The following is a 23,430-nucleotide window of genomic DNA, read 5'->3' on the forward strand; positions in this document are numbered from 1 at the left end:
GAAACAGGACTGGACTGCTGGTGAGTGGTCCAAAGTCATGTTCTCTGATGAAAGTAAATTTTGCATTTCCTTTGGAAATCAAGGTCCCAGAGTCTGGAGGAAAAGAAGAGAGGCACTTCATCCACGTTGCTTGAAGTCCAGTGTAAAGTTTCCACAGTCAGTGATGGTTTGGGGTGCCATGTCATCTGCTGGTGTTGGTCCATTGTGTTTTCTGAGGTCCAGGGTCAACGCAGCCACATACCAGGAAGTTTTAGAGCACTTCATGCTTCCTGCAGCTGACCAACTTTTTGGAGATGCAGATTTCATTTTCCAACAGGACTTGGCACCTGCACACAGTGCCAAAGCTACCAGTACCTGGTTGAAGGACCATGGTATCCCTGTTCTTAATTGGCCAGCAAACTCTCCTGACCTTAACCCCATAGAAAATCTATGGGGTATTGTGAAGAAGAAGATGCAATACACCAGACCCAACAATTCAGAAGAGCTAAAAGCCACTATTAGAGCAACCTGGGCTATCATAACACCTGAGCAGTGCCACAGACTGATCGACTCCATGCCACGCCGCATTGCTGCAGTAATACAGGCCAAAGGAGGCCCAACTAAATACTGAGTGCTGTACATGCTCATACTTTTCATGTTCATACTTTTCAGTTGGCCAACATTTCTATAAATCCTTTGTTTTTATTGGTCTTCAGTAATATTCTAATTTTCTGATATGATGAATTTGAGATTTTCATTTGTTGTCATTTGTAATCATCAAAATTAAACAAAATAAACATCTGAAATATATGAGTTTGTATGTAATGTATGAATATAATATACAAGTTTCACTTTTTAAATGGAATTACTGAAATCAATCTACTTTTTCATGATATTCTAATTTTATGACCAGCACCTGTATTGTTAGTTGAGAAAGGAGGTGTTTTTGTATGTGGAAACCTTCCCAGGTCCTTTGTAGACTATTTCTTGTTTTTGAAATAAATGTTTTAATGTTCAATGTTGGATTTTCCCTTAATGTATCTTTGGAAGGTTAAAACAGACACAGGGACTTATGACAATGGGAAACATCTATTTTCATTTAAAATATGCAGGGAAATAAAGAACAACCAGGATTGATTTTATTTTTGCATTATTTTTTCCTCTATTTAGTGTTGTAATTATTTATTCTCAATCTGAGTTTTTTTCTTTGTTCAACAACTTTTACTTTTGTATGATCTGCTGTGATAGCTGGCCTTAATTGCTCATGCCTTTACACCAGCTTTACTCTTTTCACCTATTGTTCTTCCAGCTATCATGGCCAGATCATTAGATGGTTTTTTTTTCTGTTAGTCAGTCTGTTCAGTTTATGCCACGGTTCATGTCCTGGATCCTGGCGGCCAGTGGAAAGAGGTTTTTGTGTTTGTCTCGTCTCCTGATCGTCCACTGTTCCTCCCCTGCTGAGTCCTCTGGCTTTTTTGCTCTTTACACGGGGAGGATCAGTTTTTATTCCAGTAAGCCTGGCTCCAAGGTGGAGACAAGCTTAAAGGTCCTGCTCAAGTTCTGTTTCCGCGTCCTGTGTCTGCTACCCTCTTCCACTGTGTATGCCCGTCTGCATCTGATTCTGTCTGCTCCTGTGCGTGTCCGCCTGGTCATGCTTCTGGACTCTGAACCTGCCTGGGAGCTCTAGGATGCCCTGAAGCCTGGATCCTGCCTGTTCTATCTGTTCCTGCCTGTTTCTGCATACCTGTCCAGGATCGGCTTCCTGCAAGTCCTCTGGGACTGCTGCATCAGGGACACTCTGGGTGACGCATGCCGCGTCTGTCTTCAGTCCAGCAGCTGGATGGCGGCCCTTTCCAGGGAGATGGACTGGACTGTTAAACCAGGTAAGTCCCTCACTGAGATCATCATCTTCTGTCAGATGATCGTGGTCACTTACCTGTGTCTCTCCTACAGTGTGTCAGAGATTGGGCAGTGCCCCGCCCCCTCCTGCAGTAGCCGAGAGTTGCAGGTCCGAGCAGCTCCACTTTAGTTTTAGTTTTGTTTTTCATTTAATAAACGTTTTGAACTTTCCTACTGGCTGTCTCACCTTGAATACTGGGTCCATCTGTCCCATTTTATGACAACTTTTTTCATAATTATTTATACTTTATTTATACTATCCACTGGCTTGATTACAGGTGTGCATTTTTTACGTCTTTCATATAATCCTTTAATTTTTCTTTTTATTTCTTTTTTTTTTCTTCTTAAAATAATAGTTACTTTTTATCTTTACATAAATGATTTTTTCCCTTTTTATTATGGATTACTAAAGATAATTTCTTTATAAACGGAAGAACGAAACTAGTCGGAAAAATAAATTTACTGTTTATTGCCCTTATATATTTTTTATTGTCATTACGCTGTCACAAGTAGAGAGCAACGAAATCAACTCTCTGCATTTAACACATCCCCTTGGGGAGCAGTGGGCTGCCATTGTGCGGCACCCAGAGAGCAGTGTGGGGTTAAGGGTCTTTTGCTCATTGACAAAGAGTGGAAGTCTGTGGGAGTGGGGTTCGAACTTAGAACCTCAGGATTCCAGGCTCTATTCTCTGACCTCCTGGCCGCCACATATATTCATCAGTTCTGATTTTCGTTTGTACTTTATTAAAGTTCTCAACAAGGCATTGCGCATCTGCAAAACAGCAGAGTTTCTTGGTGCGAGGAGTGTTTTTTTTTGTTTTTTTTTTAATATTAGGGACTGTTAGGAATGGAAAAATAAGTTCCCATAAGAAGCCAGACACCTTCCCCTTAAGGTTCATTCAACATTTTACTGTTTACCTCACTGTCTTTAATTTGTATGTGGAAACCTTCACAGGTCCTTTGTAGACTTTCCATTGGTGAAAACCTTGCCTAGATCAGAGCAGAGTATTTAGCTGTGAGGGCTTTTATGTTTGTCTTATTCTAATCTTTGCAAAGATAAAATAAAGTGCAGACTTAGTCAATTACCATTGATCTCCTTTATTTAACTGGACTGCATAGTTGAATAATGTTTTCCCACGACGTGTCATTAAACAAGTCAGTGGTAATAACTACTGTTATCTGGGCTTTGTCTAAAGTTTACTTTAAAAGGACAGTTCTGACAGAGTCAATGAATCAAACTGGGCAACCACATAAAACGTAACTACTGTTTATACAACTTGAGATTATTAAACAAACACTGAGTGAACTCAGTAACACCTGAGGCATAAAGAGGCCCTTAGATTGCAAAAGAAGTTCTTACACAGTTTGAATTATAGAGACACAAATTGTTACAAGACTTATTAATGTTAAACCCAACACTCGTCCAACAGATGTCTAACATTTAGCTCAAAGGCCTCATGGAGAGGGAAGAAAAAGTTTACCTTTTGATTTTTATCCACAATAACCAAGGTCAGAGCGAGAGTTAATCTGATGATTGTGTACACAGAGCTGAGCTTTGTCTCAGATCGTCTGCCTTGTAGGCAGCAGCTCTTATTCAGCTTTGATATCACACATGCCCTATTGTTTCACTAGATGTGAAAAACATAACTGCTTCACACTGTGTTGGGCATCTTCTGCAGCGTGTGGAAAATTTTCTGCTATGTGATTTTTTTTTTTCTCACTTTTATTTTGGACTTTGAAGGAACAAAGATTTTCTTTTAAATTAATGATCTTAAGCAGCGAGAAATTGTTTGAGTGAAAAAAAAACAACAAAAACAACACCTCAGTTATAATTTCAGGTTGCAGTGATAAGACACCATGATGAATCATTTCATAACTTTTTACACTTAGTACTATACTAATACTAAGTCACACCTGCTAACTACTTGATGATGGCTAGCCGTGAAGGAAGCCATCTATGTTAAGAAAGAAAAACTAACCGTAAACAGAGGGTTCCTACAATGCAGCGATAGACTTGATCCCATCCCGCTATCATCGCAACCCCAAACCCTGTACAGGAGAGCAGAAGACCTCACCTATATAGCCAGGCCAAAAATTCCCTTTAACGACCCCCCTTTCAGAGACTTAGATGGGTATGGGGCATTGCAGGCTAATAAAAGAAGCTATGCAACCCCCATTCCAAAGGGTTGGGCCCATTCATCAGAGTCAATTTGCATGTTTTCAACACAACAACAAGGTTTTGATGAGATACTGTAAAAAAAAAACCTGAACACAACACTATTCCTGACATTTGGATTGGAAAAATATTCCCGGATTGGAAGCGAAACGTCTTCAAACTTGGAAACAAAGTCCAGTGGATTGTTTTTTTCTAACTTTTTTTGGAATCCTTAATGAAAATAAATCTGTCACACTCTTGGTTTTGTTATGTTTATTTAGAGTATTCAGTTTTACTTTGCTCCTTGTTTTAGTGTTTAATTATTATTTTGTTGTTTTCCTGTTAGTTCCTGTCTTCCAGGTTTTCCATTTGTTGTCCTCTGCTGCCCTCTTGTGTCCTCTTTCCCTAGCTCTGTTTTCTGCTCTGCCCTCACCTGTTTCTAATCCTCTCGTTAGCCCTCTCTTTGTCTCTGTCCCCTTTAAAAGCCTCCCTCTTTAGTTCCTGTTTGCTGGATCCTCGTCTAACGTCTGTCTGCTTACCTCGTCTCTCCCTAGCTCCTAGAGTTTGGTTTCCCCTTATGTCTCCTTGGTTCTGGTTTGTTTGTTATTTTTGTTGGATTTTTTGATTCCTGCCTCTGTACCTGTGAGCCTCATTAAACCCACCTAAATTCACCTCTGCCTACTTGCCTCCGCTTTTGGGTCCTCAATCCAACACAAAATCGTGACAAAATCCCTTCTAAACTTAATGACAATTTGTTCAAAAGCCACTTAGATGTCCAAATTGAAAGCAATAAGCATTAAGTATGATGACCCTTTATTTGATGATCATTGCTGTTTATCAGCTTCTGTCAGGCTGGTAATTCAACAGTAATACCTCCAGGAAGACAGTTTGACCTTATTACCTTTTCAAAGGAAATCAACATACTAATTCATTGGCTTGCACTAAAAGGTTATCGGGGTAATTCCAATGCATCATAAACTCCATCAGGTAATCTGTGGTAAATCATTAAAACTGTGGTAGAACCAGGTCTAATTGCATCAAGATGTGGTGTTTGATGATTCCTTTTTCCAGCTGCCTTATTTTTTCTTTCCTAATGAGTTTAATTCACTTTTTCTATCTCTAGATTTATTTCTTGCTTCTGAGATCAACCAGAAGCTTCTGTCAAAACTAAAGAAGTAATCTGAGATTTTGTATGTATGTCTTTTGTCCCCTGAAATACCAAGCTCTCTTCCTGTTGGCTAATTGCTTATTAGTGCTCCTGGCCAACAAGAAGCAAAAGTCGCACTGGGCTACTTCAAAAACACCCACGCACGCAGCATCTGCAGTGGCTCACTGTGATATTACGTCGCTCTGTCATGTTTATGCCATACAGATTAAAAGAGCTTGCAACAAACATTCAGAGTTTCTGTTGCTAAGATTTATAGAAAAAGAATGAGATGGGAAAAAAAATATCCCATCCTAACTTTTTCTGTTTTTTTTTTTTTCTGGTTTTGTCCTCATTATTTAACTTTAGTTGAACTGACATAAAAATACTTTTGTATGAAGGCAGTTCAGATGAATTTTTTAATGTGGATGTTGTCATTTAGAGGATGTTTGTATTTTATCTTTTTCATCACAAAGGTTACACTGGAAAAACAATCTAGAAATAAGTAAAAAGTTCCTTAAATTAAGTATATTTACCCTTAATTTGAGTAGGTTAATGAGATAGTTTGCCAATGGAATGAGTATTTTTTTCTCTTAAAATAAGATAATTAGATAATATGAACTTTAAATAAGACAATGCAATTGTGTTTTCTAATTTTAAGTGTAAATTAAGTAAGTTACCATCAGTGTTCTGCAATCAGTAGTGAACACTAAAGTATTTGTTAGTATGCTGTGTGTATTTGAGCAATTTTCTTTTGCTGTGGATATGCAATCGCTCCTACAAATGTGTTGTATATTTGCTTTTTTTCCACAGTGAAATATGATTTAATCAAATCAAACCTGTTGATCTGATTTTATTTATTAAGGGAACAAATCTATCCAGATCTACCTAACTCTCTGAAACACTTTGCTTGTCACAGCTGCCACATCCATTAACTTGCAGTGGGTGTTTTACATCACGGTTATATTTAAACTATTCCTCTCTGAATAAATGTTTTTACCTGGTACTCATTGTGAGCTTTACATGCAGATCAACAAGTTTCCATTCAGACTGCAAAATGCAAAAATCTTCTTCTTCTTCCTCAAAAACTTCTTTTTACAGACTTAAAAACTTCTAAAGACGAGGGAAAAAATATTGATACATTAAAATATCACAATATCTTCATATGCTGATATATTGCCATTTAAAAACACCATATCAATCTCTTTTACTAATGAAATATTGCTATATGTCATCGTTATGCTACAAAATCCCCCGAAAATTCAAGAAATTTTTGCCATATTTTTATATGTTGATATATTGACGCGGTATCGATCTATTTTAATAACAAAATCTCACAAGAATTTGCAAAATATCACGAGAGTTTGTAACAGAACGATGAAATTTCACGAGATTTTGAAAGTAAAATAGATCGATACTGCGTTTTTAAAAATCAATTTGATATCAGCATATGAAAATATATTTGAGTATATTATTTTTCAAAGTGTCAGAAATGGATAACAAAACTGCTTTTTTCAATGACTACTTATTTTTGTCCAGCTTTAACATCAGTATCGATATCGGTTATCGGCTACATGAGTTTTAAAATATCGGCATATTGGATATCGACCAAAACCCCAATATCGTGCATCCCTAGTAAATTGTCTTGTTCGACTGGCAAAATGTCACTTTTACCTCCTCTATCAAGGAACAAATGCACTTAATTTAAGAAATAATTACTCATCTAGATTTTGATTTTTTTCAGTGTACAGTTACAGCTTACAGTTCTTAATGAAGACAAACAAATGGTGCTATATATGGAAAAATATTTCCCTGTCAGGTAACAGAAGGTTGGTATTGTGAAATTGCAATGTTTCCTAGAACAAGAAATAAAGGCCTAGCCAAACACTTGAAGTTGCCGTCTGGAATTTTCTGGCACTCGGCCTCTGAGTAATTGGGAACTGGGAATAGCAGCCCGATATAAATGCTGGATGAGAAGCAAGACTGAGGAACACCTGAGGCTTTTGGAATGTGCACCACATTTGGAGGAACCTCCAGAGATCTTTAGGACATTGCTATGAATCCTGCATCTGCTGCTGCTATAATTTAACTGATGGTTAAGTTTCCATGCAGAGGAAAAAATGCTGCAGTGAAAGAACAATCCAATACAGCAAAGTTACTCTGCCAAGGACAATCTGCATCAAGTTTGATTAAAAGAAAATCTCTTCTGTGATGTGAATAATAAGGGCAAGTAGATTATAGTATTTTGACGCTGTGGGACATGTTTAAGATCTTTTCAATGAGGCAGTGCTAAAGTGCTATAATCCATGGTCTGCAACTCAATATCACTGCAGAGACATGCCTTATCATCGACATGGATGCTGCTTTGAGTCACTGCCAGGTCTGCTGTTTTTGATACCCACACCCACACACAAATATTTTCTGGTTATCATAATGATTTTTTTTTAGCAAAGTTAAGAGCTGTAATTTATCATTTGAAAATGCTTTAGTGTAATCTGGCTGTAATGTCAATAGTTGTCTGAAAATAATGCATTGTTCAAATATATCTATTGTCCCACTCCAGAAATATAGTTTATTCTAGTTCTTTAAATTATCATTATGGGTTAATTAAAGCGTTAAAATTCCACTGTTGATTCTAAACCTCACATTTGCAAATATTTGGATGCAAAGGAAAATATAAAAATTAGTTTTAAGCTTAAATAACTCTGCTTCCTGTTTAATTACATCCGTTTTATGACAATATAGTTATTTGTAATCCTTTATTGCTCTTCTCTTGCTTTTCTGAGATTATTAACTTCTTTGACAGAAAAAAGGGATTATTCAGGGAAAAAACCCCTGAATAAATATGTATATTTAGTATCATTATGATTATTATCTCTTTCTTTCTGATGTGGATATATAAAGCGACCGAACTTCCACTGTCATTGGTTGTATGATCCCAAACAAAAACATGATCCACTTCCTCTTAGCTTTATAAAACATGCAAAACAATCAAGATCGAATGATATATGGAAAACAAACCTAAACACAGTTTAACGGTGAGATAGTTGATTGCCTTTTCATTGAATCTAGAATCTGCCACCATGGAAATAATCAGTGTGTTGAAAATTTGCAATTTAATTATTTTTTTAACTTTGCTTGTTCTTTTAGCTGGTCTGCTTAAAGTGCCTTGCAACAATATACATTTACATTTAATTTTAAATATTATGAGTCACCGCATATATGTTTTGGGAGGGATTATATATGAAAGACCAGCACAAAGTAGTCCCCAACTACACCGTTACAGCAAGAGAATATAGAATAGATGGTTGTATTTTAGTTTCACCAATTCAAAGTCTGAAAAGTGTGGCATGCATTTGTGTTTAGTCTCTTTCAGCCAAAATGTCTGTATAATTTTCCTCCATAACGTTTTGAGCACTTTTTAACATGCTTTACATTTTCAATAAGGGGCTGAACCGATCTCAGAATTTCAAAACTAGTTTTTTTTTTTTTTTTTTTGGACACTGACCTTGCTGTTTTTTTTGGTCTTTATTATGTTTTTTTCTTAGAAGTGTTTCCAAATTGACCTTTTAGGCCTCGACAGATTAAACTGGAAATAGGTGGTTTTTTTAACAAGTCCGTTTTAAAGGTACTGTATGGACTGGATTTGATTTAGCACTAACCCCAGGCTCACACCGACTCTCGTCTTACCGTTGCGGTGCGGTGGGTGCGGCGCCGCAGTGATTCCAAGTCATTAAAAAGACGTAAACCTCTCTCACCGGCTGCTGAGCTGTCCGGCTGCGGTTACCGAGACACTCCGAAACAAGCTCTCGCAAAAATCCTTTATTTGGGCCGTGTTATCGCGTGAAGTTACGTGAACTCAAGTGAACTTCTGTTAAATCTCCGGACCTGTTGCCGGAGCCGCAGAGCCGCACCGCACCGTAGTCAACAGGGCGGTGTGAGAGGGGGTGTGCGGGAGTTGCGGTCTCCGTCGGCTCGGTAACCGCACCGGAGCCAGTGTGAGCAAGGGGTAACAGTCTACTCATACCTAGCAAGCCTATACACATTTAGTATCTCCATCATAGAAGAAAGGTTTTACTTTGTTGTTGGACTTAGTTGTGGCAGCAAAGATCATTTCTAACAAACACAATCTGAATTGTAAAGCCACTAAAATATTTTTAATCTATGGAACATGTTAAAGGTTTAATATGCAAATTGTAAAGGTAGAAAAAATTTGAGTGACACCTTCTTGCTTTTTATGCAATGAAACTGCTATTTATTTTCCCTTCTGTTAACAAACCCAACACGTGAAAGCATATATTTAAAACTTGTGGTCTTTTATATACCAGTCCAAGATTAGTTACTGAATGTTGGGATCTGGAGAAGTACCACCTTTCTCCAGCAGAGTGCGCCGTGAGTCTCCTGGGCTGGAGCCCTCCAGCACACCTGGAGCTCGTCAGCCCATCAGGAGACCTTCCCTACTTAAGCAGCTGCCAGACCTTCCTTCAACGCTGCAGTGTTGACCAAGTTTGGTTAGCGAACCTGAGCCTCTGATACTACTAGAACCTTTGCCTCTAAGAGAAACCCAATTCTAACCTGCCTCTGTCTTCTCGCTCCTAGGAAACCTGTCTCTCGTGTGAAGCTCTGGATGAGCTTAGCCTGTTACCTGCCTGCCTGCCCTAGAGAGCCAAACCAAAGATCTCACTCTGGAATCCACCAGCTGCTCTCAGGGAAAGAGCTTATCACTCAAACCAAGGTCTGTCACTAAAAGTCAGAAGCTAGACGCTGCTGCTGCTGCTGAGCACTCTGCTGAACCAACAGTCTCTGGACCCAACCGGTTCCCTCTCTCAGAGAAGAAAGCCTGGACCTTGTCAAGGTATTTTCAGAAACATCAGAAAACTCAACAACTCGTCTATTAACCTGGCTAATCAAACTATCCGTCTCTGCAGAGGCCTGAGAATCCTGCCTGGACCTGTTTCCTGAATCCTGTTCATGTTAACTTTGTGCAAACCTTTAATAAACTCTGAATTTTTTATCAGTCTCCAAATGGTGTTCTGCATGTGGGTTTGACTCCTAAACCAACCATGACACTGAAAACATAGACATAAATGGTAGACAAATGGTTATAAAACTGGTTTAATCTCCAGATGGTGAAAAAAATTAAAGGAAAGACTGTAAGAAAAGATGCTAAATATCCAATCCTGAAAGAGCTATTAGAAATGTGGACTTGGACTTGAGCTAATCTGGATTAAATTACTGTAAATATGCTTTACTCAATGGTGTTATGGTTCTTCCCATTTGTTGTGACTCTGAGTTTTCAGTTTTCTGTTATCAGTTGTTTTGTTTTTATTCTCCATGATATTCAAGCATTCTTTAGTTACTCTTTGTTGCCCCCTTGTGATTGTTTTCTTTCCCCTTGGATTCCCTCTTGTCAGTTCCACCCACACCTGCTCCTTATTCAGCTTAGTCCATCCTTTGTTCTGTTCTCCTTAAATACTCCACCTCTGCAGTCACTCAGTGCTGGTTCCTTCTCTATGCTGTACTCGTCTACTCAGCTCATCTCCCCGTGGCTCCTCAGGTTCGTTTTTTCCCCCTGATGTCTCCATGGTTTTTGGTTTGTTAAACATTTTAGTTAGATTTCTGGATTTGTACCTCTGTTTCCTTTGTTCTTCAATTAAACCTGTCAGAACTAATCTCTGCTTCACTCGGCTCTGCATCTGGGTCCTTAAGCAATCTTACCACCCATTGTTGACAAATGGTTTGTATTATAGTTGGATCTTAAGCCACAAATTTGAAAGAATTAATAATGACATTTTCTGAAACATTCCAGATTAAAATGGGTGATCTTGTGTATGACTTTCTTCCGGTGCTCCCAAGCCAAATCAAAATCTGCAAATGGGCCGCTGGATTAATGACAAAGTATTGATTTATAAGGTCTGAATTACGAAGTGAGCCACAACCATGTGTCAGTTTAATCATACAGCCAGTTCCTTTCCTGTACTTTTATTCAGATACTGATTGTTGACCATATCTTAAGCACCATTCCACAAACATTTTATATTAAGTAGATATATTAAGATATATTAAGATCAGCTATGTCTGATCTATTCTTATGAGATTAAAAATGAAGCCAAACAGACCACAAACTTCAACAGATGTTGAATTATTTTAGGAGAATAGATTCTACGGGCAATTATGCCGTCACTAATACAATTCGTTTAATGAAATATGCTGACTGACTGATTTAAGCACTTCTTATTCCTACAATTCTAAGTCTTCCTTACAAATGCAATTACTTGGGATTGTTCCATCTTATACTCTGTCTGCAAGATAATGACCTTAAGGAGGAATCTCCCTCCTCCCATCTTTTCCTAATCAATGCCACTTCACGCGGTGGTTTGGCTGCACCTCATATTGTATAGCTCTGCAGTCTTTCAAGATCTGATAAGGAGGACGAGAAAAGGGTAAAATGAACACTTGTCCTTCCAGCTGAAAAGACGGCATCAGCATATGGAAATCTAAAGTGCACAGGAGAGGAGAGAGCATCATATGTACAGTTAAAATACCATTTTCAGTTCTGATCAGAAGTTTACACATAATCATCAAAGCCTTGAATTTTAATTTACTGATTTGAATTATGTATTTGTTTTTGTTCCCCACTTTGTAATATTAAACACAGCCAACATTTTAAATGCAGGAATTTGTTGCACAGGTATGAGTTCAATCTTCATTGTCTTATAGAATGCTATAAGCATTCCCCCCCAGTTTTTTGTTAGAAAAACTGGAGATCATGAAAAAAACTTGAAAACCTGAGTTAGTATTTAAAGAAGTTTAAATATGATGATTTAATTTGTTGTGTGTTCAACAATCACATCAAGTTTCAATTCCAAAAGACATGTAGAATAAAAAAAGAATCACCTGAACATATCTGGCATTATTAAGTAGACCTAAACAACTCAATAAACAACACATCATCCCTCTACAGAACTTTAAACACTTAAAATAAAAAGCTACAGATTAATCTATCAAACTTTGGGTTTCCAGTTAAACACAATAAGAGCCAATAGACATTCTTCCACTAACGTTTTTAAATACGACTTTTAAAGCATTGCATTGGAGCTTGTCAACTTACTAAATTCCAAAATGTTTTTATCCAACCCAATGTGTTTTGAATCAGGTGTTTTGAAAAAAGGAAATTTGCACAAGAGGAGATGGATAAAGCTAGGGCTGCAACTAACGATTATTTTAAAAATCAATGAATCGGCCGATTATTTTTTCGATTAATCGATGAATCGGACAAAAAAAAATGTTTATATTAACCTCTTTATTCCAAAATAAACATTTTAGACAGAACAAACAAGCACACAAGTACAGGTTGCTCATTAACTGTACTGGTGCAATATGAAAAATAAATGTTTGTGTTAAAACTACGCAAACTAACATGAGAAATGTAGCTGTACATCCACAAAATATAGGGTACTTTGCTTCATAAAGCGCAAAAAAAGACATTTTTGTTTTTAAAAGCCCCTAAGGGGTTCAAACAATAGCCCCCCCATTTCAACAAATTAGTTTTTTTTTACTAGAAGAGTTCTGCCTTTTAAGACTGTAAAGTATAGCAGTTAAAGTAGCTACTTGAGAAAATACTTAACCATAGAGATAAAAATAGCCCAGTGATTCAAATTATAAATTGTATTTGGAATAAAAATGAGAGAACTAGGGGTGCTAAAAAAACACATCCTCCAAAGACAGATATTTACATGGGAATGTGGCATATAATTAATTGACATATTACTGATCTTGCTGGATTTTATTCTGCTTTACTTCCATAAATTGCAGGATCTTCTTTACTTTATCTTTGCCAGAAGATTTAAACTTTAAAAGCCTTGCCCTCATAATTTGCAAGTTAATTTATTTATAAAGAAAATATAAACGCTGCTTAAGCTAATTCAAATTAAATTAAAAGTAAAATAATTAGCCAACCTTATCACTTTCTGTAACCTACTAACACGGTAAGGAAAGCATCAGATGAGCTACCTGAGAAACTAATGTTACGTTTCCCCACTTTAAAACCAAACAAACATGGCCGCTCACCCTGCTGATGAGCTCTCTTCACTGCCATCGAAGGCTCCAACGTGTTTCCTATTCACGCGCTGCATCATAACAGTGGCATGTTAATTTGTTTTTACAAAAGTTGCATGTTACGCCTTTCTCCCTTTACAAAGCGCAGGCAGTCTGCGAATTGAGACGCAGCTTGCGTTTGCGGTATCGGTCATTAGAACAGTTGACGTTATTGCCTTTTGAAAACAGCCTTTGCTCACCTGCGGTGCTGGCTCGCTCTGCCGTATTTTTTTCTTCTTCCCACGTTTCAATAAAGTGGCAGTGATGACGACGGCGGCGGATGACGCATTAATCGTGCAACACAACTAATCGATGATGAAATTCATTGCCAATGATTTTAAAAGTCGATTTTTATCGATTTTATCGATTCGTTGTTGCAGCCCTAGATAAAGCACATATTTACTTCAGATTACTGATCAGGTGTTTCCACTGCTGCTGTTGTATTAGAATTGTATTTCTCTCTCCACGTCTCCAGATGGCATGTAACACCACTAATACTAGCTGACCTGATTAAGTACTTACAACTTCCCTGATTGCAGCATATTTAGTCAAACATTTAGCATAATTACCTGATTTGTTGTCCACACTAGTTTACTAATTTCTGTTTATCAAAGTCAAGCGTAACATTAACTTATAACAACATTCCGGTTTGCATCAGTTAACTCGTTAAAAAGGATGGAAAGTGTAGTTTGCATTGTGACATTTGGATGGAGACAATGCAATTAACTACAATCCGAAAAATAAATTAAACATATGCAGCAGGACAGTGATCTAAAGTACACCAGTAATTGACATTTTGCAGTCTGAATGGAAACTTGTTGATTTGCATGTAAAGCTCACAATGAGGACCAGGTAAAAACATTTACTCAAAGAGAGTTTAAATATAACCGTGATGTAAAACACCCACTGCAAGTTAATGACTGTGGCAGCTGTGACAAGCAAGGTGTTTCAGAGAGTTAGGTAGATCTGGACAGATTTGTTCCCTTAATAAATAAAATCAGAGCAGCAGGTGTTTACTCAGCTAGTCTTTTTCAGATATTTAATTTGATTAAATCATATTTCACTGTGGCAAAAAAGCAAATATACAAGACATTTGTAGGAGCGATTGCATATCCACAGCAAAAGAAAATTGCTCAAATACACACAGCATCCCAACAAATACTTAAATGTTCACTACTGATTGCAGAATGCTGATGGTGACTTACTGTCTTATCCAACACCAGTTATTATGCATTTTGAGTCATTGTTCCCAATTTTGAATTCTGACCAAAACAACAATAAAAAGTTAAACTAATTTTGATGTTTAGCATCACAAAAGACTTAAAAATAATAAACTGGAAGATACTGAAACACCAGAATCAATGTCCAAAGTAAAGTCTATTTTACATAAGCCTGGATGGAGATTGTACAGCCCAATAAGCTGGTGTGTGGTCAATTAAGACAATTAATCTACAATTTGCACCTCCATACATTGAAGAGTCATAGAAAAATCTGATATTGACACAAGACAACGTAAATATCTTCAAAGAGTTATTTGCCACTAATGACCAAACCTGATGTCAACCATGTTGGAGGTGGTGGGTTTATTCAGTCGGGCTGCTTCGCCTCCAGTGCTAATTATTAAGGGCACAAAGTTGGTGGCAATGAATATTAAAGCTTATTTGCAAATGTATCTTTACCTGAAATTAGCAGCTTAGCAGTTGGAACTTAGATACAATGCAGTTCTCCAACAGAGCAATGGTTACAAAGACATATCAAAATGGGAATTGGAAAAGATAGAACTGGGGGATATTTAGCTTTGAGATTTTTTTTATTTATATTTTAATAAAATGGTTTTCTGTGGTAAAAGGCCATTTATTTAAAAAAAATTAAAATAAATGGCCAATTGCATAACTGAAGTCTCAAAACCCACATGAAACTTATCTCCGTATGACTCAGAGACATTCATATCCAGTTAGTGTTTCACATATGTGTAAACACCATGCTTATAATTACATAAACCGCTTTATACACTCTCCTTTTATTTCTCCTTTTCCATATATTATTTAAGTCATGCTTTTGCTTCTTTAAATCAACCCTTCATTTAACCCTCAGTCGATAGTGAACAGACCTTCAAGCTGATCCACATAAGGCAAAAATAAAAATTTAATCATGTAAAAGACATTAAACAAGGGTGTAATGATAGACAAAGAAAGCCATTACAGCAGGAGCTCAGTACTGAATAGAGAAGCCTGCTGCGGTTGAAAGCGTGATAATTAGACATTCCTTTCTGCGAGTGCCAGATACAAAGATTCACTAAGCACAACCGGGACACTTGTGTCCATGGAATAATGTCTAAATTTAACTTTTGCAACAGGAACCTGGTCTGGAACACTGATTCCACGGCTGCCAAAAACAAAGATTTAGAAATATCTGTTCAATGTGCATTCATGGTAAGAAGAAGCTTTGGCTTAAGCCTCCTCCTTCTGTCTTATTCTTCTCTGTATTCCATTTAAGTATGACCAAGAAAGCAAGTCATTTGTACTCTTTACACGTTTTGCTTTTATTAAACACAATGATGGGTGACATCTTAATTATTTCAAATGATCAAGACAAAAAGAAACTAAAATCAAACCTGTCAACATGCATTCTGTCCACAGGGGGCGATGTTCTCCATATATAGGCTTTAATTTCGTTTGGCTCATGAACAGACAAACAATGACAAGTATGAGGTGCCCCCAGGGACATAAATCAGAATTAACTTGCATATACACATATTAAATTACACTCTTCCATATAATATACTGAAAACCTCACACAAACACTAGTAAAAAGCTCTCACATAAACTAGTGAAAACATTGACCTCTTATATAATCTACTCAAAAGCTCTCATACAAAGTAGTGAGAACTGTTCATATAAACTGGTGAAAAGCTTTACCTTTCATACACACTACTAGAAAGCTTTCATATACACTATTAAAAAGCTCTCATATACACTATTAGAACGCTCTCATATACACTATTAGAAAGCTCTCATATACACTATTAGAACGCTCTCATATACACTATTAGAACGCTCTCATATACACTACTAGAACGCTCTCATATACACTATTAGAACGCTCTCATAAACACTATTAGAACGCTCTCATATACACTGTTAGAACGCTCTCATATACACTATTAGAACGCTCTCATATACACTATTAGAAAGCTCCCATATACACTATTAGAAAGCTCTCATAAACACTATTAGAACGCTCTCATATACACTATTAGAACGCTCTCATAAACACTATTAGAACACTCTCATATACACTATTAGAACGCTCTCATACACACTATTAGAAAGCTAAAATATATGGTCCCCCTCCTTTAATTTAGGCAAACATTGCTCAAATATCACCGAATCCAGATGGTTTGTTGTTGATGAAGAGAGGAATAAACACAGTTTAAGATTTGCAGCTAAATTAATTTGTTTCCATATTATGGAACTGCTATCAGGCACTTCCCATCATCTTATATCAGTAATAAAAAATTATAAATACAAATTTGGTATTTGGTGACTTGACTTTTATTTCTGTCAGGCTGAAGTGAAAAAACTTGGAAAGAGACTGATTCTCTTGGCGTTTAAAATAACAACACAAAACAGCATAAGAAAACCGCATTTATTTTTTTTTATTTTACAATTTTGTAAACAACAGCGGCTGATTAAACTAAATGTCTCACCTTGTATAATTTTACGACTTTTTATTTAACCAAGAAATGATCCGAAAGGCCTGGGAAATGATCAGATCCGCTTATGTGGCTGCAATGCGCGGCGCGCTCCCGACACAGGTGGAACAGATTTTCACATGGGAACAGAATTTCGCACATCACCGGAAAAGGATCTCTGTTGGAGCAAAAACATAAAAAATAAAGTCGAGTAATGCCCGTGCTTCTGTGAGTTGTTTAGCGGATAGCTGAGCATGAATCAATAATTTTATTTGATACAATTTCGGCCGGAGATAGCACAAAATGTACGGAGCTAGCCAGAATGACCTCCGTTTAAAACAACTTCCGGTGTAATGACGGTCCTTCCTGTTTTACTGAAACACCTTCCGTTTCAACTGAAACACCTTCCGTTTCAACTGAAATCCGCTAATAGCTTTTCAGTAGTGTGTATGAGAGCTTTCTAGTAGCGTGTATGAGAGCTTTCTAATAGTGTATATGAGAGCTTTCTAATAGTGTTTATGAGAGCGTTCTAATAGTGTTTATGAGAGCGTTCTAATAGTGTTTATGAGAGCGTTCTAATAGTGTTTATGAGAGCGTTCTAATAGTGTTTATGAGAGCGTTCTAGTAGTGTATATGAGAGCTTTCTAATAGTGTATATGAGAGCGTTCTAATAGTGTATATGAGAGCGTTCTAATAGTGTATATGAGAGCTTTCTAATAGTGTATATGAGAGCATTCTAATACTGTATATGAGAGCGTTCTAATAGTGTATATGAGAGCTTTTTAATAGTGTATATGAAAGCTTTCTAGTAGTCTGTATGAAAGGTAAAGCTTTTCACCAGTTTATATGAACAGTTCTCACTACTTTGTATGAGAGCTTTTAAGTAGATTATATAAGAGGTCAATGTTTTCACTAGTTTATGTGAGAGCTTTTTACTAGTGTTTGTGTGAGGTTTTCAGTATATTATATGGAAGAGTGTAATTTAATATGTGTATATGCAAGTTAATTCTGATTTATGTCCCTGGGGGCACCTCATAGACAACAGTCATCTTACTTTGATCTGTGAAAACAAACATATTTATTCATGATTGCCTGCCAAGAATATGTGACTCTGAGTTCATTATTTGTAATCACAGATTCCTTTGGGTTAGACCATCTACATTGTGAGTTGATGAGTTGCAACGGCTGCAACAACAACAACCAAAAAAGCCAATCAAACAGCTCTACAGTCACAGAAAGTAAAACTAATCTATCACTCATGGAGGAAGACGTCATTAGTGGTAACTGACAATCACAAGTCCAGTACTTCTCTCAAAAGTTTCACAGTATGACAAGCTAAAATAATTGTTGCTAAGACCTATAGGTCCAATTTTAAACAAGGGCTCAGAGTAGACGTAATCCATAACCAAGACGTTTTGGGAGCAGTAGATTAAAGACATCAAAATCCTCTTTCTAACCAAACCAAAACAAGACAAGATTCAGAACATGCTGAGAAAAGATGGTCTGGCCATTTAAAGGTTGATTACATTTTTTTGACTAATCTTTATTTAACCCTTTAAAGCCCGATCCAAGAATAAAACAAAACAAAAAATTACTTTTTTTTTTTTCGTCTGAATTCCTTATTTGGCCTTTTAACAAAATATGTAAAAAGAAAAAACAGAAATACATTTTTGATATTAATAATTTATTACTATGCGATAAGTCAAGATTATTTTTGTGTTATCAGGTATATCTGATTGTGTACAACAGGATTTTGAGCAAAGTTTTTACCATTAAATTATGCAAAAGGTGTTAGACGCAAAACATTTCAAAAACTGTATGTATCAAATACGATACGTTTGGCATTATAGGGTTAAACATCTTGTTTTCAGTGATAGACACAATCTGTATGCCAGAATTAAGAAATATTTTTGAAACTTTGACACATCACCAAATAAAGACCTGATATTGTTGTTTCAATATTTTCTTGGTCATTTTTTGTAAAGTTGAATTTGAATTTCAATTTGTGAGTTGTATATATGCCAATACCTGTAGCCAGATAGGAACTTGTGTAGTTATCTGTCTTGTAATTAATGAAGTCTTTGAATGAAGCCACTGTGTCACTGTTAGACTTCTGAAGAGGATACATTGTCCATAATATTCCTCATTAGTTATAGATTTGTTCTTTGTGAAACAATCTCCAGAGGTTCTAGATACATACCTTTCTGAAAATTTCTGCTGTTTTATATTAATCTTCTAGAAAAGATAAATGGACTGTCTAAAAACAAATCTAGGCAGCGTCCTGCAGTTGGACATAAGTACCAATCTATTTTATGTGCATGTTTAAAAGAAATCTGTTTAGGTGGGCTGCCAGCTACAAAGGGCCCTTGGCTCTGGCTCAAAGGAGCTGGATCCTCCTAAATATGGTCCTTGCCATGCTTGTGGGCAGCAAGATAGGAATGTGTGGTTAGAAATGCAACATTTATATAAAGTTGCCCAGTAGGCTTTCATCAAAGACCTTCATGGAAACTGAAAAGCATCAGTCACCAGTTAAAGTTCTGTGTTTTTCCATTGGAATATTCTTTAAAGAACAGCAAACTTACATTCTCAATTCTTTGTTTTTCAAAAATTGTTAAATATAAACCTTAATATGAAAAATGTAAGCAATAAAAGTTAGTTTCTATAGAGCAATCTTTTTGGGAAAACACTAAACTTAACAATTCAAAAATGTTTATATTCCATTTACTGGTAACTGGAATAATGAGACCCCATAGCCTCAACTTCTGTTGTAAATTACACAATATGGCATTTATTAATCATAAACTGCATTTTAATACTCCAATCTACATGTATTATCATTGAACTTGTGTAACTTCAGAGCTAAGCACAGAATTGACTTTTCCACATGACATGCGACCATCAAAGGTGACACCAGCCAACTTCTTGAACAAGACCAATTACAGCTGGTAACTCAATCAAGGTCAAGCCACAGAGCTCATTCAAACGTACAACCCCAAGTAAGAGAGGAAACAGTGGTTTTGGCTTCCAGCTTTTCTAAGTACGAAACCCTGACATCAAATTCTTCTCAGAACTAAACAATTAAACGGTCTGAATCGTGGAAAAATGTTCCCCTCAATCAGCCAAAGCAACCCCTCCCCATTATGTTCAAATATTTTTTTCCAAATCTGTTAAATTCAATTGGATTTTCTAAAACATCTAAGTGATTAATTATCAGAATCTTAAAGCATCTTCCCAACAATCACCATACTGCATGACCCCAGCAAACATAGGAGGAGAAAAATCAGCCACATTTTCCTTTAAACAGACACCATGAAATTGCTCCAAGTTCATTTTCGGTTAAAAAAAGAAATAAAAAGCATTTGGACAAAATAAATGGTACACCCCTTTTTAAGGAGGGAAAATACCTTCACTGTATTACATATAGCCTTAAAGCCGCCAGCTGAATGTATACTATTTATAATAATGTAAACCAGTGAAACAGACAGACAGACGTGTCCAAAATCCAATCTGTTGCGCCGTTTTACGCACATCTGGCGCGGCTGCGACGCAAATCCTCTATTATCCCATTTTAAGAATAAAACGGACATGAAGATTATCAGTAAAGGTTACAATAAATGTTTAAATATCGATGATTTCACAATTGCCTAAAACAGGATCCATAATATGAGCGCGTCAGTTAGAGATGAAGACACAAGCTTTAAAAATGAAACAATCAAAAACGTTAATCTTATAAAACCGAGTCAGCATTCTGTAACAAGATCTGTTTTAGGCAACTATACCTTTAAAAATTCGTTGTTTTCTTAAACGTGAGATATTGGAGATTGAAAAAAAACTTGATTTTGATCTTCATGGTTCAAGGTAAATGTACATTTAAGAAGCAAGTTGCTTTTGCAAGCAGCGAGGAGCAGAGCGCATGTATCCAAAGCGCACTAGCAGCGCAAAAAAAAATTTCTTTTTTTTTTTGGTGTCGTTTTCTTTTTGATTCTTTCCTTGAAATCACCAAACAACGCGTGTTTGTAAAGAAGCCAAAAGTGGCTAATAATGCCCTAAAAATGATATTATGTCTGCTTCAAACAATTGCGTTTTCGCATCGCGCACAGTTTTGGCGCAGAGACATCGCGTTCCATAGTTGGAATACGCATTCACATGCCTATAGGTTTACAAAATCCCCCACATCCATCGTTTAATTCCTCTTAATTTCTGAAGAAGACTATATGGCACAAGCAGCTGAGCATCAGACATGAAAAACACTACTCCATCATCTTGACCACGCAAACATCAAGCAAGCACTTGATTATTAGTTTCTGGCAATCTTTGCGTAAAAGTCAGTTATTTCTATCCTGTGTGTTTATAGTTTCATTTAAAAAAAGAAATGATAAAGAACAACTTTCTAAAATACTGCAAAAGATCTATTGACCTTTTTTTTTTTTTTTTTTTGGCCATTTGCGCACAAGAATATTGTTATTTGAGGACTAATTGGACAATATCAGAACAAGGACGGTCAAGTTGTAGTTTAGCGCCTGAAAAGTCTGAACTTCAACGACTGGAAACAGCTGGATCCTGTGGGAATGTCCTTGACCGTAGTCTACTCTATCTGTTTTAATTTTTGAGCTCTTAATGGATCTGCTTTAGAAACTGCGTTACTTGATGTGTCCGAATGTAAGGGGGAATAGAGGGGAGCTTACCCGCGCAGATGCTGTCCTGGCGATGTCTTTTGGGTCGCTTCATGCCACCGTGGCTGCATGTCTGAGGACATGCCTGTGGAGACGCGGTTCTAGAGAAGAAGCGCATCGGCTGCACAGGAAAAAGTGGGGAGGGGGGCTCGGGGGTGGTTGAGGCACAGACCGAGAGAAAGAGAAAGAGAGCAATGGAGAAGGATGGGGTGCGCAGGCATTTCCAAGTCTACGATAAGTCCTTTACTGTCTGTTATATTCCAACAAACAAGTGGCAGCATGCAATTTAAATAAACACAAACGGACAGTCCGAAGCATTACGCGCATTCTTATCTAAAAAAATACATTTATTTATTTTTCTTTTACTAAACAGACCTTAAAATTGATGCGTACAGAAGGAAAACACGTCCAAGTGTCTGTATGTTTGTGTTTATGCCAATTTGCTCAATATGTCATCTGATGTGAATAAACACGTCGATATTAAAGATCATTGTTTTCTTTCCTTCTTACTCTTTTCACAAACTTCATATTGCGATTGGCAGAAAAAAAAATCGAATGTTTTACTGACATCTACTGGGGGAGAAGTTTCTCCTGCTGTTCTCCACATTCTAAGATTATGAGTTTTGTACATGAACATTTTAACACAGTAGACATGTTGCCTTGGGTCAGTTCATGTTGCTATCCCCACGCAACAAACCAATTAAAATGCATTTTACCCCAAAACTCATAAAATGTTTAGATAGATAGATAGATAGATAGATAGATAGATAGATAGATAGATAGATAGATAGATAGATAGATAGATAGATAGATAGATAGATAGATAGATAGATAGATAGATAGATAGATAGATAGATAGATAGATAGATAGATAGATAGATTTGCTTCCTGTTTTCTCTGTCCGCACACAAAAAATTGAGCCTTTTGTCCTGTAAAAAATTGCCTTATTTACTGCAAAGTAAGTGCCTTTACTTTAAAATGACAATTTAACAAGTTACTTAGAAGTAATTTGTAAATCTATTTCAATCAAAAGAAAAGCCAATTTAATTCATTTTGCCAAATAGTATTAACAAAAGCTTTTTTTTCAATTGCCAAGTTAGCACATGCAGGTAATGTGTTCTTAGATATTAGGAGTAAAATTGTGTTCTTTTCCTTGCCTGATCATGTTCAGATCAGAAATAGAAAATATTTTTTATTTGCTGGCTGCATGGTGCTGCATTTTTTTAGCAAGAAGGTGCTGGCTTTGACTCTTGATTATCGGTTTTGCTCCATTGAGTTTGCATATCCTCCCATTTGCATATGCTCCAGTACTTCGGTTTCCTCCCACAGTGCAAAAACATGTTAGGTAAATTTGCTTCTATAGATTATCATTGTGTGTTTATGGTTGTACGTCTCTGTCCTTCTGTTTTAAAAGTTCCATCAAAACAAATGTCTTTTGTTGATAAGAGAAATTTGGTAGTAAAATTTACTTTTGTAGTTTGGTAAATCAACTCTTCTTGGTAAGTAAAATCAACTTAGAAAGAAAGAATTTCTATATGGAAAAAGTTAACTAGCTTTTTCTAAGTAAATGATGCTCCAATTATTTTTTCACTGTACAAGATATATGTCCAAATTAAAATATAACTTCCTAATGCTTTATTTTTCTTTCTTAAAGCTACAGTGTGTAATTTTCAGCGACATCTAACGTCCAGACTGCAGACCGCAGCAACATGAACATCTCCCCCCCACCGCTTCTCCCCCCCAACAGTACGGCGAGCGTTACGGGACAAAATGTCTTCCACGACGTCCG

At 36.7% G+C, this 23,430-nt stretch overlaps 1 protein-coding gene across 1 annotated transcript in view; it reads right to left on the minus strand.

Moving 5' to 3' along the window:
- The window catches only part of chrm2a (cholinergic receptor, muscarinic 2a), a 120,656-nt gene extending 98,850 nt beyond the window's left edge, over positions 1–21,806 (minus strand). The window contains exon 1 of the mRNA XM_038281269.1: positions 21,654–21,806. The gene's annotated coding sequence lies outside the window, so the exon portion shown is untranslated. The remainder of the gene's footprint in view (positions 1–21,653) is intronic.
- Between the last annotated feature and the right edge of the window lie 1,624 nt (positions 21,807–23,430).

This window comes from Cyprinodon tularosa, unplaced genomic scaffold (assembly GCF_016077235.1).
Source record: "Cyprinodon tularosa strain WSP-4 unplaced genomic scaffold, ASM1607723v1 ctg17, whole genome shotgun sequence".
In the NCBI taxonomy this organism is placed as follows: domain Eukaryota; kingdom Metazoa; phylum Chordata; class Actinopteri; order Cyprinodontiformes; family Cyprinodontidae; genus Cyprinodon; species Cyprinodon tularosa.